Here is a 15058-nt window from a genome sequence, read left to right on the forward strand (position 1 = left end):
ATAGCTCTTTCTGCAGAAATAATTGATTCTTAGATACCATTCAGAATCTGTACACCAGTCCCTTCTGCCAGGACGCAGCAAATGCTTCCTCTCCTTGTTTTTAACAATCTGATTCACCACCTCCCCTGGGGACAGGGTTTTGTGACATCACAATGTTCCGTCCTCTGATCCAGCCTGTATTCCACCTCCTGTCCCTCCTCCTGAAATGGCAATAATATATGAAGAGACCAAGCAAATCCTCCACCTGCCCTCAGGGAGAAGTCTCTCTCAAATTACCTGCAAGCCACAGAAGATTGTCATGAATCCTGCCCTCTGTTCATTTGTTCACCTCGGCCAACTTGGGTTCTACTTTCCTTGACTCATGACTTCTGATACCTGCAGGTCAAAAAGTGAAAGTTACAGGATGTAATGAGGTACAAGATATACATAAGAACAAACACCTGCTGGGAGAAGCCAAAGGCTTTCTGTGCCCCCTGCCAAGCATTCAGTTTCCCTGGGCCACCTTCATGATGGATTTCCTCATTAAACACCCTGCCTCTCAGTGATATAACACCAACTTCATGGCTGTTCCAGTAACAAGTGCCTCACTTCCACCTATGACAGGAGCCACTGGGATACTCATATTGGTCATGTGTTACCTCTATAAAGGCATCAACAAAATTGCTCCAGTCTGAGGACCACTCCCTCCCCCCAGGCCCCAGTATTTATATTCAGGGTCACTTTACATCCTGTTTTTGCCTGGTAAAATCATACACAATCCTGGTATAATCACAGTTTTTGATGTTAATGCCTCTTTTCTTTCTCAAAAAAATCTGTTTGTAAACTAAATTATGATGACATCCTATTTATATCCTGCCTCAGACAGACCCTTTTTTACCTGCCAGGTCAAAATGGACCTGTCCCGGATACCACCCCAGACTGCTAGCCAGACAGAAATAACCAGCCAGACCCTAAAGCTATATCTTCAGCCCTATTCTTCCCACTACCAAGGTAACTAATTGGTCATTTCTCCTTCCCACCATCTAAATCGTTTATTTAAATGTCATCCACCCTTACCTCAGAATATCAAATATACATGAACTACATTTTCTAACCAAGGTACTTCTTGGATTTATTTCTCTTTGTCAGTGTTTGTAACTGTAGAATATGTTGAGGAATTCTAAGCCACAAAGGGTAACTGACAAGCTTTCTCAGGGAAGCCAAAGTGACCTTCAAATGTTATGTCAGCAGTGGTACCCAGGGGCAACCCTATTGGCATGTTACTAATCTCAATAACATCCTGGTAATTTCTCTCCTTACAACCTTTCACAAAGCTACATGGCACCCTTCTCATCTTCTCAGCATTAAGTCTATCATATTGGTGACCTACAATTACAGCTCCTAAGTTCTACAACTCTCAAATCTAACAGCCTCTCCTTTATCCTGCCAAATTCAAGTCCCACCCTTCACACTAATAAAAGATATTTAGGAATACATAGTTCATGTCATACCAGATTCTTGGATGCACTGGAAAAAACTCCAGTACTTCAATAAATGGTATACAAACAGGAGACCAGAGCTGAGAGCCTACCATCTCATCTTTGCTTGTCATTTGGAGTTTTTGGCCACTGCCCTACACAGAAGAGGCAGAATCATAATGCTGAGATGTCTACTGCCATCTGGTGTCTAGAAAACTAATTAGTCCACTTGGAGGAAGCGGCATCACCTCCTATCCCCAAGGTCTGACTCCCCCTGAGAACTCCTGAAAAGGCATTTGGCAGAAAGCCTCCATGGGATAAATTTTTCTCCACACTGACTCTGCCTAGCTCCTGCTTCACCCATTATCTTTGCCTCTATGCAACCTACTTGACAGCTGTGCTACTTGAAGGCAGGCAGGGACTGTGTTGTTTATAATTGATTTTTCCTCTGTCACAGTATTAGACAATAGGCATCGTTTGGGCAGCAGACTCATCTCTGCTGCTCCACTATATCTTTTAGCCCTCTCTTTTCATATGCTGGTCTTGAGGCTTGGCGTGAGGAATGGCAACAAAAAGTGGAGCTCTGGGATCAGAGTTAGTAGCCTTGAGGATAGTGGGGTTTCAGGTTGCGGGTGAACCAGTTGCTAATTAGTCTAAATCAGGCATGAGCTGTAGTAGTCTCTAAAAGTACAATAAACAGAGAGGTCTTAGAAGAAGAAACCTAGGTAGAGCCAAAGAGGAATCTTCAGAGAGCAGAAAGACCACACTGTTCAAATGCAGGGCTATTCAGGAGATCTAAGGCAAAGGGTTGCTGACATGTTGTATTTCACAAGGCAAGTAGCTTGGAAGCATGCCATCCTGGGTGTACACTTAAAGGACTCATGATGCCCCAGTCATCTCTAAGACAGAATTATATTTCCAAGAAATATAGACATATTATAGACCTTTAGGTCTAAGGAGTGAGGGAAGGTTAAGAGAGACAGTTGTGTCCTAATAAGTGGTTTTTATTTTGAAGGCCTGGATCTCAAGGGCATTTAATTTGATCAGTCTGACACAGGTTAGGAAGGAAGTCTGAAAGCTTAGCAAGTACTGAGAGCTGTGAATTTTCATCACTCTTAGCTGGGCTATCTATTACACTCATCCACTAGATTGGGACAGGTTTCAGACAGCAGAGCTGGGTGGAAATCCAATCTGGAACTCAGAGTTCCATATCCCCAAAATAGTTCATGAATGCAGCAGGTGTCAAAGCATCTAGCAACAAGTATAAGAGGTTATCCAAAAAGCGGACAAATCCAAGCTGAAGGAACCTAGGCTCCAGAGACACTCAGAAATCCAGGCTGACAGCTGGCAGGAACTAAGAATGTGTATCAACAAATAAAATAATATCTATCCATATGGGTGCAGAAGTAGGACATCAGTTGAGGAAGAGAAATGGCCCAAACAAGGGAAGCTTACATTCATGGATCAACTCCTTAGTTACCAAGGACCTCAGGTTCAACGAAAAGAGAGGAATCAATCGTATGAATCAGCAACCAAGTTATTAAATGGAGACATAAGATCAGAGTGAACAGAAGTTTTGAAGTTAGGATAAATCCTAGAACCTGGTTCAGGTTGTTTTGCCAGGAGAATATGGAGGTAGATGATGGGAACTATAGTTTTAAATTATTAAACATTTAAAATAATAAAATAAACTAAAGGTAATATAACAGATTTTTTTTTAAGTAAAATGTTCCAGGTACAGTTAAAGCTTTATTCTCACTATGCTTTCTCCTTCCTTTCCAGAGGAAACCACCATCCTGAAATTGTTGCATATTATTACGACAAATGTTTTTATACTTTTACTATATGAATTCATAAACAATATATGCTATTTGAGTGTTTAAATTTTTACATAAATGGTATCATGTGGTGTGTACATATTTGGCAATCTGCTTATTCTTTCACTCAACACTAAAAAATCCAACATACTGATTGATGCATGTTTATATGATTCATTGATTTGTATTAATAGACAAGTTTATTTATGCATTCTCCTTTTATTATGTGTCTATTTTTCATTAATACAATCTTGCAATACACATTCTTGTACATATCTCTTTGTGCCCATATGTACATACCTAGGAGTGGAATTGTTTGGTCATAGACCAGAGGTATCTTCAGCTAATAAGGCACTACCAAATAGGTCTCCAAGTGGTTGTACTGATTTACATTTCCATTTGCAAGGTGTACAAATTTCCATTTACTTTTATCCTTGCTAAAACCTGTGTTATCACACAGTTTTGCCAACCTGAGGGGTCTAAAATGATATCTCATCTCCCTGCATTTTTCTGACTACAGTATTATTGGGCATGTTTTTAGATGTTTGTTGATATTGCTTATTCTGAATTCCTTTGATGGACATTGCCTGTTCGTACAACTTGCCCATTTTTCTAATGGATTGTTTACTTTCTGAAAATCATTTTATGTGAATTTTTACAGAAGTCAAAGAATCAAATGAAAAGGTCATTAGTCATTAAATAAATGCAGAGTAAAGTCACAATGAGATAACCTCACCTACTAGAACTTACCTATTAGAACCGCCTTAAAAACTGACAATACCAAGTATGATAAGGATGGGAGCAACAGGTACAAATACTCATTCATCAATGGTGGTATTGAAAATGGCACAGCGATTTGGAAAACAGTTTGGCAGTTTATTATAAAGTAGATATAGAGGCATATATCTATCATATGACCCAGCAATCCTATGGTGTTTACCTGAAGGAAAGGAAGATACGTGTTCATATAAAACCTGTACACAATTTTTTATGGTGGTTGTATTCATAATCACCCCAACCTGGCAACATCCCAATTTCCTTCAACAGGTGAATGGATAAACAAACTGGAAAACCCATATACTGGAATCCTACTCAGCAGTAAAAAGGAAAAACTACTGATATAAGCAATGAGATGGATGATCTCAAAATATTTTTTACTCTAAATGAAGGAAGCCAGACTCTAAAAGCTACATACATATGATTCCATTTAAATGACATTTTGGAAAAGGCAAAAATATACAGAGAAATATAGATCAATGATTGCCACAAGCTGTGGGAGGGGGGATGGGTTGACTGGAAACAGGCCTTACAGAACTTTTTTACAGATGAAATAAATATTCTCTACTTTAATAATAAAGCTGATTGCACAACTCTACACTTTTGTCAAGATTCATAGGACTGTACGGAAGAGGATGAGTTTTCCTGTTTGAAAATTATATCTCAATAAACCTGACTGTTTGACATATATACACTAATATGTTAAAAATGGATAACTAATAAGAACCCGCTGTATAAAAAAATAAATAAAACTGAAAACCTCAATAAACCTGACTTAAAAATAAAATAAGTGATTTATAGGATGTATGTATATATATTATATATACACGTATGATATGTCATTATATATCATATGTACATATGTGTATATATATAATAGATACTAATCCATGGTAGTTTTTATGTTGGAAAGTATTTTTTCCAGTCTGTGGTCTCTTTTTTTAAAATTTTTTATTAGTTTCTGCTTTATAACAAAGTGAATCAGTCATACATATACATCTGTTCCCACATCCCTTCCCTCATGCATCTCCCTCCCTCCCACCCTCCCCATCCCACCCCTCCAGGCAGTCACAAAGCACCGAGCTGATCTCCCTGTGCTCTGCGGCTGCTTCCCACTAGCTATCTATTTTACCTTTGGTAGTGTATATATGTCCATGCCTCTCTTTCGCTTTGTCACAGCTTACACTTCCCCCTCCCCATATCCTCAAGTCCATGCTCAAGTAGGTCTGTGTCTTTATTCCCGTTTTACCCCTAGGTTCTTCATGACATTTTTTTTAAATTCCATATATATGTGTTAGCATACGGTATTTGTCTTTCTCTTTCTGACTTACTTCACTCTGTATGACAGACTCTAGGTCTATCCACCTCATTATAAATAGCTCAGTTTAGTTTCTTTCTATGGCTGAGTAATATTCCATTGTATATATGTGCCACATCTTCTTTATCCATTCATCCGATGATGGACACTTAGGTTGTTTCCAGCTCCGGGCTATTGTGAATAGAGCTGCAATGAACATTTTGGTACATGTCTCTTTTTGAATTATGGTTTTCTCAGGGTATATGCCTAGTAGTGGGATTGCTGGGTCATATGGTAGTTCTATTTTTAGTTTTTTAAGGAACCTCCATACTGTTCTCCATAGTGGCTGTACCAATTCACATTCCCACCAGCAGTGCAAGAGTGTTCCCTTTTCTCCACACCCTCTCCAGCATTTATTGTTTCTAGATTTCTTGATGATGGCCATTCTGACTGGTGTGAGATGATATCTCATTGTAGTTTTGATTTGCATTCCTCTAATGATTAATGATGTTGAGCATTCTTTCATGTGTTTGTTGGCAGTCTGTATATCTTCTTTGGAGAAATGCCTATTTAAGTCTCCTGCCCATTTTTGGATTGGCTTGTTTGTTTTTTTGCTATTGAGCTGCATGAGCTGCTTATAAATTTTGGAGATTAATCCTTTGTCAGTTGCTTCATTTGCAAATATTTTCTCCCATTCTGAGGGTTGTCTTTTGGTCTTGTTTATGGTTTCCTTTGCTGTGCAAAAGCTTTGAAGTTTCATTAGGTCCCATTTGTTTATCTTGGTTTTTATTTCCATTTCTCTAGGAGGTGGGTCCAAAAGGATCTTGCTGTGATTTATGTCATAGAGTGTTCTGCCTATGTTTTCCTCTAAGAGTTTGATAGTTTCTGGCCTTACATTTAGGTCTTTCATCCATTTTGAGCTTATTTTTGTGTATGGTGTTAGGGAATGATCTAATCTCATACTTTTACATGTCCCTGTCCAGTTTTCCCAGCACCACTTATTGAAGAGGCTGTCCTTTCTCCACTGTACATTCCTGCCTCCTTTAACAAAAATAAGTTGACCATATGTGCGTGGGTTTATCTCTGGGTTTTCTATCCTGTTCCATTGATCTATCTTTCTGTTTTTGTGCCAGTACCACACTGCCTTGATTACTGTAGCTTTGTAGTATAGTCTGAAGTCAAGGAGCCTGATTCCTCCAGCTCTGTTTTTCGTTCTCAAGATTGCTTTGGCTATTCGGGGTCTTTTGTTTTTCCAAACAAATTTTGAAATTTTTTGTTCTAGTTCTGTGAAAAATGCCAATGGTAGTTTGATAGGGATTGCATTGAATCTGTAGATTGCTTTGGGTAGTAGAGTCATTTTGACAATATTGATTCTTCCAATCCAGGAGCATGGTATATCTCTCCATCTATTTGTATCATCTTTAATTTCTTTCATCCGTGTCTTATAATTTTCTGCATACAGGTCTTTTGTCTCCTTAGGTAGGTTTATTCCTAGATATTTTATTCTTTTTGTTGCAATGGTAAATGGGAGTGTTTTCTTGATTTCATTTTCAGATTTTTCATCATTAGTGTACAGGAATGCCAGAGATTTCTGTGCATTAATTTTGTATCCTGCTACTTTACCAAATTCATTGATTACCTCTAGTAGTTTTCTGGTAGCATCTTTAGGATTCTCTATGTATAGTATCATGTCATCTGCAAACAGTGACAGCTTTACTTCTTCTTTTCCAATTTGGATTCCTTTTATTTCCTTTTCTTCTCTGATTGCTGTGGCTAAAACTTCCAAAACTAGGTTGAATAAGAGTGGTGAGAGTGGGCAGCCTTGTCTTGTTCCTGATCTTAGTGGAAATGGTTTCAGTTTTTCACCATTGAGGACAATGTTGGCTGTGGGTTTGTCATATATGGCCTTTATTATGTTGAGGAAAGTTCCCTCTATGCCTACTTTCTGCAGGGTTTTTATCATAAATGGGTGTTGAATTTTGTCGAAAGCTTTCTCTGCATCTATTGAGATGATCATATGGTTTTTCTCCTTCAGTTTGTTAATATGGTGTATCACATTGATTGATTTGCGTATATTGAAGAATCCTTGCATTCCTGGAATAAACCCCACTTGATCATGGTGTATGATCCTTTTCATGTGCTGTTGGATTCTGTTTGCTAGTATTTTGTTGAGGATTTTTGCATCTATGTTCATCAGTGATATTGGCCTGTAGTTTTCTTTCTTTGTGACATCCTTGCCTGGTTTTGGTATCAAGGTGATGGTGGCCTCGTAGAATGAGTTTGGGAGTGTTCCTTCCTCTGAAATTGTTTGGAAGAGTTTGAGAAGGATGGGTGTTAGCTCTTCTCTAAATGTTTGATAGAATTCGCCTGTGAAGCCATCTGGTCTTGGGCTTTTGTTTGTTGGAAGATTTTTAATCACAGTTTCAATTTCAGTGCTTGTGATTGGTCTGTTCATATTTTCTATTTCTTCCTGATTCAGTCTTGGCAGGTTGTGCATTTCTAAGAATTTGTCCATTTCTTCCAGGTTGTCCATTTTATTGGCATAGAGTTGCTTGTAGTAATCTCTCATGATCTTTTGTATTTCTGCAGTGTCAGTTGTTACTTCTCCTTTTTCATTTCTAATTCTATTGATTTGAGTCTTCTCCCCAGTCTGTGGTCTCTTAACTTTTGTATGTTGTTTACTATTGAACAGAAACTTAACATTTTTATTCAGTGAGATTTTGAATCCTTTTTAAAAAATGGGCTACGCTTTTTATGCCTTACTTAAAATAATCCTTCCATAGCCCAACACCACAAAATATTCTCTTATATTTTCCTTTTTTTTTTTGTAACATCTTTATTGGAGTATAATTGCTTTACAATAGTGTGTCAATTTCTGCTTTATAACAAAGTGAATCAGTTATACATATTCATATGTTCCCATATCTCTTCCCTCTTGCATCTGCCTCCCTCCCACCCTCCTTATCCCACCCCTCTAGGTGGTCACAAAGCACTGAGCTGATCTCCCTGTGCTATGCGGCTGCTTCCCACTAGCTATCTATTTTACATTTCGTAGTGTATATATGTCCATGCCACTCTCTCACTTCATCCCAGCTCACCCTTCCCCCTCCCCATGTCCTCAAGTCTATTCTCTAGTCTGCATCTTTATTCCTGTCCTGCCCCTAGGTTCTTCAGAAACTTTTTAAAATTGATATCTACTCTCATAGTGTTGTGGTCAGAAAAGATACGATTTCGTGATATGTGATACAATTTCAATTTTCTTACATTTACCTGGGCTTGATTTGTGACCCAAGCTATGATCTATCCTGGAGAATGTTCCATGAGCACTTGAGAAGAAAGTGTATTCTGTTGTTTTTGGATGGAATGTCCTATAAATATCAATTAAGTCCATCTTGTTTAATGTGTCATTTAAAGCTTGTGTTTCCTTACTTATTTTCATTTTGCATGATCTGTTCATTGGTAAAAGTGAAGTGTTAAATTCCCCTACTATGATTTTCTTACTGTCGATTTCCCATTTTATGTCTGTTAGTATTTGCCTTATGTATTGAGGTGCTCCTATGTTGGGTGCATCAATATTTACAATTCTTATATCTTCTTCTTGGATTGATCCCTTGATCATTATGTAGTGTCCTTCTTTGTCTCTTGCAATAGTCTTTATTTTAAAGTCTGTTTTGTCTGATATGAGAATTGCTACTCCAGCTTTCTTTTGATTTGCATTTGCATGGAATATCTTTTTCCATCCCCTCACTTTCAGTCTGTATGTGTCCCTAGGTCTGAAGTGGGTTTCTTGTAGACAGCATATATATGGGTCTTGTTTTTGCACCCATTCAGCCAGTCTGTGTTTTTTGGTTGGAGCATTTAATCCATGCACATTTAAGGTAGTTATCAATATGTATGTTCCTATTACCATTTTCTTAATTGTTTTGGGTTTTTTATTGTAGGTCTTTTCCTTCTCTTGTGTTTCTTGTCTAGAGAAGTTCCTTTAGCATTTGTTGTGAAGCTGGTTTGGTGGTGCTGAATTCACTTAGCTTTTGCTTGTCTGTAAAGGTTTTAATTTCTCTGTCGAATCTGAATGAGATCCTTGCTGAGCAGAGTAATCTTGGTTGTAGGTTTTTACCTTTCATCACTTTAAATATGTCCTGCCACACCCTCTGGCTTGCAGAGCTTCTGCTGAAAGATCAGCTGTTAACTTTATGGGAATTTCCTTGTATGTCACTTGTTGTTTTTCCCTTGCTGCTTTTAATATTTTTTCTTTGTATTTAATTTTTGGTAGCTTGATTAATATGTGTCTTGGTGTGTTTCTCCTTGGATTTATCCTGTATGGGACTCTCTGCACTTCCTGGACTTGATTGACTATTTCTTTTCCCATATTAGGGAACTTTTCAGCTATAATCTCTTCAACTATTTTCTCAGTCGTTTTCTTTTTCTCTTCTTCTTCTGGGACCCTTATAATTTGAATGTTGGTGCATTTAATGTTGTCACAGAAGTCTCTGAGACTGTCCTCGATTCTTTTCATTCTTTTTTCTTTATTCTGCTCTGTGGTAGTTATTTCCACTATTTTATCTTCCAGGTCACTTTTCCATTCTTCTACCTCAGTTATTCTGTTATTGATTCCTTCTAGAGAATTTTTAATTTTATTTATTGTGTTGTTCATCATTGTTTGTTTGCTCTTTAGTTATTCTAGGTCCTTGTTAAACGTTTCTTGTATTTTCTCCATTTTATTTCCAAGATTTTGGATCATCTTTACTGTCATTACCCCGAATTCTTTTTCAGGTAGACTGCCTATTTCCTCTTCATTTGTTTAGTCTGCTGGGTATTTTCCGTGCTCCTTCATCTGCTGTGTATTTCTCTGTCTTCTCATTTTGCTTAGCTTACTGTGTTTGGGGTCTCCTTTTCATAGGCTGCAGGTTCGTAGCTCCTGTTGTTTTTAGTGTCTGCCCACAGTGGGTAAGGTTGGTTCAGTGGGTTGTGTACGCTTCCTGGTGGAGGGGACTGGTGCTTGTGTTCTGGTAGATGAGGCTGGATCTTGTCTTTCTGGTGGGCAGGACTGTGTCTGGTGGTGTGTTTTGAGGTGTCTGTGACCTTATTATGATTTTAGGCAGCCTCTCTGCTAATGGGTGGAGTTGTGTTCCTGTCTTGCTAGTTGTTTGGCATGGGGTGTCCAGCACTGGAGCTTCGTGGTCATCGACTGGAGCTGGGTCTTAGCGTTTAGATGGAGATCTCTGGGAGAGCTCTCACTGATTGATATTATGTGGGGCTGGGAGGTCTCTGGTGGTCCAACGTCCTGAACTTGGCTGTCCCACCTCAGAGGCTCAGGCCTGACACCCGGCTGGACCACCAAGACCCTGTCAGTCACATGGATATCAGAGGCCTGAGCAGTGGACGTGCAGACCTGTCTTCAGGACTGGCTGAGGGCTCAAGTCTTAGAAGGGAACCACTGAAAAAGCACAGAGGGCACCTGCCACCTTCAGACCAGTTGTGACCTCAGATTAGGTAGCGGTAAACTCAGGAGCTGTAGCAGGACCTTCTTGGCAGCAGCCAGCTCTTTGTTCACAACCTCCTCAGCGTTTTCACAGGAAGAGTGCCCATATTTTCTTTTACGAAGTGTGAAGTTTTGCTTTTTACATTTATGTCTTTTATTTATTAGAATTAATTTTGACTATGATGTAAGGAAGGGATCTAATTTTTTTTCTTTTTTGTTATGGATATCTAATAATTCCAGCACCATTTACTGAACAGCTTTTTTTTTCTCTTAGTTTTAATCATCAACTTTCTTTCTTAAAATCTAAGAAATAAGCCTGACACTGCTTTATTCCACATTCATATTTTGTCCTCTAAAATAACATGACATTCCACAAGCCAAAAATCTTTTTGCTTCTGAGAAATGACATTGACAGAAACTCAAGTGTTTATTATATGCTCTCTTTTAGAATAAAAATTCTAGAAAATAACTAGAACTCAAATTCTCCCCTCCATGTTAGTTTTTAAAAATTCTTATCCAATTAAAAAAATATATCCATTCGTGCTCATAAAATATAAACAAACTAATAAGTATTCTAACAATGTATATTCAGCATCCATAAAGTACTAAAGACTAAAATAATACTGTGATTAAAAACAGATACATTTCCTAAATAATATTGAAGACTAGATTATTTAAACCAGCACAGTCTAAAAGAAATCTAATGCAAGTCATGCATAATAATTTAAAATTTTTCTAGGAGCCACATTAAAAAGGTAAGGCGAAACATGAAAAGCTAATTCCATAATATATGTTATTTAACCCAATATATCCAAAATATTATCATTTCAACATTTGGGCAATATAAGAAATATTATTGAGGCATTTTACATTCTTTTTTTCATCCTAAGTAGGAAATTTTGATATGTATATCTGAATTCAGACTAACATCATTTCAAGTGTTCAACAGCCACGTATAGCTAGTGGCTAGCTATTGGACAGTGCAGATTTGGACCAGTTTTCCCTTTGTAAATAACTAAAAATGCTGGATAAAATCTAAATGAAGGCAAAAATCTAGAGAGTTAAGTTTATCACTTGAATCAGATTTTATCTGAGGGCATTTGCCAAAATGGCTAAATGAACTGCTATTTTCATGGCTCTCAGGATCTCAGGAGAAAGACAGTCAAACAGGGAACCACCCTAGCTGGGGCATCTAACAGGAAATTCCCCCTCCCCCATTAAGCTAAAACACAAAAAGGCAGCCGTTTCAGTCTCATTCAGGTGAGTTAGAAATTAATCCATCCCATGGGCTATATCTAGACCACCTCCAGGATGGAAAGCTGCCATTAACACATGTATTAGAATTTTGTGAATCAAAGAAAAAAATCATAAAGTAAATTATTATATGTTTAAATTGGATAATAATGAAGCTGAATGTTCAAAGTTGGGGGATGTACAATACCTTCCCAGCAGTAGGCTTGGCCTTGCCATGTCAGTCCTGAACAGGGCACAGGCCTCTGCCCATTGGGAAGCTTTTCATATGGAGTTAGTGTGAAGTTGTAGGTCTATTGTCTGGAGGACTTGCTCTCAAGTCTGAACACCCACTGAATTTTTCCACTGAACTCCAGCTCTCTCCTGCTTCCACTATGCTGGGTTGGTTGTCTGATTGGGATTCTACCTGTTTCCTAACTGAGGTTAGAGACTTGTCCTGAATCTTAGCCCACAGACCTCTCTTAAGTGATTGAACTTGTCCCTGAAGTCCTAGATAGGCAGATGACCATCTTGGACCCATACATGGCCTCTAAAAAAAGAAAAAGAAAAATCCTTGTGGGATGCAACTAAAGTAGTACTTAAAGGAAAATTGATAATTTTTATGCTTTTATTAATAAAGAGAATATACTAAACATCCAACCCAAGAAGTAGAAAACTAAAAGAGAACAAACCCAAAGAAAATAGGAGGAAATAAAGCCATGACTAAAGAGTTTTACAGGTAACTCCACCATATGTGCAAAGAACAGGCAACTCTATACTTACCCAAATTCTTTCACAGAATAAAAAAGAAGAACTGCTCCCTCAACCCATTTTATGAGCTACTGTAACCTTGACTCCCAAACTAAACAAGAGCAGTGAAATGTCACTTATGAACATAGATGTAAGAGGTTTTTTTTTGGCTGCGCAGCATGTGAGATCTTAGTTCCTCGACCAGGGATCGAACCCTCACCCCCTGCATTGGAAGCACGGAGTCTTAACCACTGTGCCAGGGAAGTCTAGATGTAAGAGTTTTAAACAAAATATTGCAAGTAAGTTATTCTCTCCACTCATTCAATAGACATTTTTTGAAGAGCTAGGAGCCAAGCTTTGTGCAATGTGATGGGGACAAGATGAGTATTATACAATCTTTGTTCTTAAGAAACAGCGAATTTAGTGGGAAGAGAGCTGCATTAATAATTATGATGCAACACACTTGTTCTAGTCAAGGTATGTAATGGGAACAAAGTGTAATGGGAACAGAGACCAGAATGTCTAAGTTTGCCTTGATGAACTTTAGAAGGTCTCATTGGGAGATCCCTTGAGCTAAGACTCCATGGATAAGCAGGAGCTTGACATCTAGAGAAGAGGTGGTGTAGGTAGTCAAGGTGGGGAGGAGAGTAGGGATGTAATTTAGGGTACTGTGTGTGTGTGTATGTGTGGTATGTGTTGTATGTGGGGGCAGGGGAAATGATGCAGACAAGGATGAGAAGAAACACCAATTCAGAGGAGGGCTTGGAAGCTTTCCTTTTATTTAGAGTCAATATACAAGGGAAATAAGTGACTTTAGTTCATACCTAAAATATTCTGTAATTAAAGTTATCAGAGAATGCAGAATAAGTATGAGTACATATAAAAATGAATGTAAATTAATATTTAATTTCAGAGTTTACAATGAATTAATTCACTAAACTTAGTTTCTAACTTCCAATTTTTGCTTGTTCCTATTTCTACTCATTTTATTGTTTCAGTATACTGAAGTCCCTATGTTAAGATAAGTTCTATCTTGATGAAAATAGAGACTGAATTTTACCTTTAAATTTAAAAATTACTTCTGGCCAAAAAATGTAAAACATATTTCCAGGATTCTATAATCATTTTCAGATCAGCTGAAATGCTTTAATAATTCGATTTCCAGTTGAAATTGTATAGTTCATCAAATCATAGTTAAGCTAATTACAGTATTACATATTAGTGTTTCTTGATGGTCAAAAAATTGTCATCATGGAGTAATGAGCTTTTAGACATTCATGCCTTTGGGCTGAACAATTTTTTATAGTAGTCTTGAGATGTTTAGTATTCTTATTGTCAGCTTAATGGGCATTGGCTTCTGTCCTTTAATTGGTTGTCACTTTTGCTGAATTTCTGCAGGGATATGTATTGAACAAATTATAAGAGGTAAGTTTTATGCTCTGTTGCAGATTTCTTGTTATTAATTTCCAACTTAACTGCATTGTGGTTGAGTCCCTAGTTTGTATGACCTGGGTTCTTTAAATTTGTTGACAATTGCTTAAAGCCCAGAAATCAGCCTTTCAAGCTCTAGTTTATTTTCTGTAAACTAGGGGCTGAGTGGAGAGGTTAGATCTGATCAGTGATTCCTAACCTTTGTCAAAGGTAAGAATCATCCAGGGAGGGTGATCAAAATGGCGCCCTGACCCCTTCTCCAGAGATTCTACTTCCATAGGTCCTGGACACTTTTTAACATGCTTTTCAGATGATTCTTGGGAAGTCAGCTGAGGGTTGGAAACTGTTGAACCAAGGTTGCATTTTTAAAACTGTAGAACTATGGGCTGTGACCTGTTAGTGCAGTGTTTGCGCTGCCGTCTGTTTTTGTAAATAACATTCTATTAGAACACAGTCGTGCCCATTATTTACATGTTGTCTGTGGCTGTTTTCCTGCTGCAGTGGCAGCATTGAGTAGAACTGGAAAAGCCCACATGGCCCACAAAGCCCCAAATATTTACTACTTGGCTTTTTACAGAAAAAGTTTGCTGACCCTTTCATTAGCAGGTTATAAAATCATTTTCATAGGTTGCAATCGGTATTTAAAAAAACAAAATAGAAAAGAAAATATTAAAGCACATTGCATGTGCATAAGTACTGCTTTGTTAAGCTTGTTAATATGTAAACATATATGTTTATACATATATATGCACACACACATATATACATATTTGTATATACTGGGAAAAAACGTATCTCTCACTGTGAGTAGCAGTCA

Source organism: Mesoplodon densirostris, chromosome 17, assembly GCF_025265405.1.
Source record: "Mesoplodon densirostris isolate mMesDen1 chromosome 17, mMesDen1 primary haplotype, whole genome shotgun sequence".
Classification (NCBI taxonomy): Eukaryota; Metazoa; Chordata; class Mammalia; order Artiodactyla; family Ziphiidae; genus Mesoplodon; species Mesoplodon densirostris.